The sequence below is a fragment of the Ictalurus furcatus genome, chromosome 19 (genome assembly GCF_023375685.1).
Source record: "Ictalurus furcatus strain D&B chromosome 19, Billie_1.0, whole genome shotgun sequence".
NCBI lineage: Eukaryota > Metazoa > Chordata > Actinopteri > Siluriformes > Ictaluridae > Ictalurus > Ictalurus furcatus.
This window is the reverse complement of record NC_071273.1, coordinates 17,073,904-17,077,811: the sequence shown is the minus strand read 5'-3', so window position 1 is coordinate 17,077,811 and position 3,908 is coordinate 17,073,904.

Below are 3,908 nucleotides of genomic sequence, written 5' to 3'. Positions count from 1 at the left end.
AGAACTCATTGTCTGTGAAGAGAGTTCTCTGTGCCATCCACAAATGCTGGTTGAAGCTCTATCATGCAAAGAAGCTGCCATATGTGAACATGATCCAGAAACGCTGCCGTCTTCTCTGGGCCAAAGCTCATTTAAAATGGACTGAGGCAAAGTGGAAAACTGTTCTGTGGTCAGACGAACTGATATTTTAAATTCTTTTTGGAAACCTCTAAAATAAAGAGGACTAAAGAGGAGAGGGACCATCTGGCTTTTTATCAGCACTCAGTTCAAAAGCCTGTGTCTCTGATGGTATGGGGGTGCATTAGTGCCTATGGAATGGGCAGCTTGCACATCTGGAAAGGCACCATCAATGCTGAAAGGTCTATACAAGTTTTAGCTCAACATATACTTCCATCCAGATTCCATCTTTACTTCTGAGAGACTCAATTAACCTTTACCAATTAACCTAATTAGTTGCAAAATGTTCCTCCAGCGGTTTCTTTTTGTAACACATACTTTTCCAGCCTTTTGTTGCCCCGTCCCAACTTTTTTGAGACATATTGCTGCTATCAAATTCAAAATGACCAATTTTTTTTCTTAAAATGGTACATTTCCTCAGTTTATACATTTGATAATTATACATTTGATGTTTTCTATGTTCTATTGTGAATACCATATGGGTTTATGAGATTTGCAAATCATTGCATTCTGTTTTTATTTACATTTTACACAGCATCCCAACTTTTTTGGAATTGGGGTTGTATATGCCCAGTGGACTAGTAATTAAAATGAAATGAATTGTTTTTTAAAAGTACATTAATTCATCTTGGTAAAAAACTAGTCATTTAAAAGCAATTTCATATAGCAAATGCTTACGGGTAATTCTTTTTAATGTTAGTTAGAAGTAATCTGAAGTGATAAAAGAAGTCCAACATTATTTCTCTGATTGTTTTATAAAAGCTGGAGCATTCCAACAACATTAGCACAAGTAAACAGACAAGAATCACTTGATTCATTTCATTGCAGCCTTATTTTTAGCTTTCTTTTACCTCATTACAATGCATGTATCCTCCTGAGATACCCTGTCTTTTATTTCAAAGTGATTCTATGCAAAGAAGGCCTGGGTGTGCTCTTGTTTCATTTGAACATATTATTAGCACTCTGCCGTTCCTGATGTGTCTGTATTAATTATCACAATTCGCCTACTTCATATGTGACTTGTGTAAACACAGTACACAGGACCGATCCACAAACTATCTTGACTCCTTCTGACGGCTGAAAAGAAAATGTCTTTGTGAAACAAACGTACTAGAAAATGTTCACCTGAATGTATTTTAGCAGGTTGTTTTTTCCCCCACCTCAGGACACATAGTCCTTCTTATCCCTGCACTCTTTTGTGCACTTTAGGTCACACAGAGTTGCTAATGTTTCCTGTACATATGAAAGATAACATGTAGGTTGCAGTGTGGTTAATTAACTGAGTGCTCTCAAAAGGCTGTCCTCGGGGATCTGAGTCACAGATGGTTACCATGTTTCAAAAGACTTTGTCTGTGCCAGAGTTTACAGAGCCTGGAGTTGTAGCTGAACCTTCAGTTCGCTGTGGGACACTTTGTCTTAATAATTCTTTATGAAACAATAGATGTGTGTACATTAATATTAAAACTATTTGTGCATTTTTAACAATATTTTATATGCTGCGGGGTTTATAGACACATACATATTCTTAATCTTTGTTGAGAAAATATTTCATGCAATACCTTTAGGTTTTTCTGTGCCTGTGTGTGTGTGTGTGTGTGTGTGTGTTCAGGAGCAAATAATTTCAGCATGTGTGTAGGTTTAAAGTCTTAAACAGCATACCTAATTTGTTTACACTAATCCAGTTGTAAATTAGGTTTAATGCCATCCTGCATGACTTCATGCAAAAGCAGTATTGTCTGTACATGAGATGTTTTGCTGAAACCCAGGCTGTTGATTGGCAGCACCGTTCACTGGGTGAAATGTGATGACAGCATCATGTGCAGGTCAGCCTACTTATTGCTATGAGCCGTGTTTGCAACATTACCCTTCTCGCTTGTTTTCCTCGATGCACAGCCAGAAACAAGGTGCCTCCTCTTTCTAATGATTTCTCCCAGGCTCCCCATACCTCTCCACGGCTAATTCCCCCCAGTGCGCTCTACGCTTTTAAACTCAGCAGAAGGCCTATTTACCCACAAATTAAAGTACAGCATCGGTGTGGCGCCAGAATCCAGTGCATTCGGGGGAAAAAAAAACAGGGCAATTACTTGGAAAGAGCGCACCATGGGAATAGTGCTCATTGCAGGAGTGTGGGTGCGAGAGCCGAGCCGGCATGAGCAGACTCCATCTCTGAGCTTACACTGAGAGAGAAAGAGGAAGACACGCTGCAGTATGCAGAAAAAAAAAACTTTTCTCCTGAAGTCAAAAGGAACTGGCACATCCCCAAAAGCGTAGAGAAGGTGGAAAAGAAAGAGAATTTTTTTTAGGGGCGGAAGCCTTGCAGGTTCATTACATCATGGGCATGGAAAGCAGCATTCCAGCTTAGGACAGCCAGGTTCCAGTGGGGATTTCTTTGTTGCCTTTGTTTTGGGTGTATATGTGCAGCCTCTTGGGACAAAGAAGGGATTGTGGGACGAATGGGGAAATGGTGTGAACCTCATCTTCATGAGTTTTTATCATTTTTTCATACTTTCACTCCCCCAAGCCTACTTCTACTGTTGTTTGATGCAATAGATCCTTAGGAAAAAAGGGAAAAAATGTGTTTCCTGCACAAGTTTCCTTTGGAAAAGTCTGGCCTTGGGGAGAAACACCTTACAGCAGGACTAGCATTCAGGGAATGGGAGAAAAGTGGAAAAGTGGAAAGAGCATACCTAAAGTACCATAAGTCATCAGAAACACTTTTGCTAAAAACTTATTAGGTGAAGTAGTAATTAGAGATGTCAGGGTGTTACTTTTTCTTTTCAGATTCTGATACCAATACTAAACCTTGACAATTAACGGACACTGATATTGTTTTCATCAAAAACTACTCAACTTTAAAATGATTTTCAACTGTTCTTCACAGTTAATCTTTTTCACACAAAAATCACTCACATTGTAAAAGTGTGTGTATATATATATATATATATATATATATATATATATATATATATATATATATATATATATATATATATATATATATATAATAAATTAATCCTAACAAACGCAAAAAAATCCTTTTTCAAATCTAATTTTGGTCTTTGCCATTTCTTACAGGATTCTATATCTGATGTGCTTTCTCCGATATCTGCTCATCATTTTTTGCTAGTATTGGCTTGATACCAATACTAATGGCTCTCTAGCAGTAGTATAACTGAAGTATTGCAGTAATTTTGAATTTTATTTACCATGGATACACATTCACCATCCACTTTATTTGGAAAAACTGTATACCGGCTCATTCATGTAATTATGCATTCAGCCAATAATATATGGCAACAGAGAAAAATCTGCCTTTTCCGGATACTGTTCCTGCCAGTTCTCTTGTACGGATCACAAACTCAGATCAGGGACTCAGATCAGGGACTCTGCTCAAACCAGAGCTAAACAAACTCAAGGTTTTCCAAATGTAATGCCTGTGGCAGATCTTGGGTCTTTCCCTTTGTGATCGACTTCTCAATGAGACCATATGGTCAAGATGGGACAACCAGCTGATGATTGGAGAAACGATTCAACTGAAACGGCGGAGGTAGTTTGGGCACCTCTGCTGAATCAATACCACCCAGGTACCATATCAGCTTCTCCGGCAGCAACGACCAGTGGACTGGAAGGTGCAAAGATCTGCTCCAGTGAAGTCATGTTTCAAGCAAATTGAGGAGGACCTGAAAAACCATCAATTCAGTCTCCATGACGCCAAGGCCATTGCCATGGAT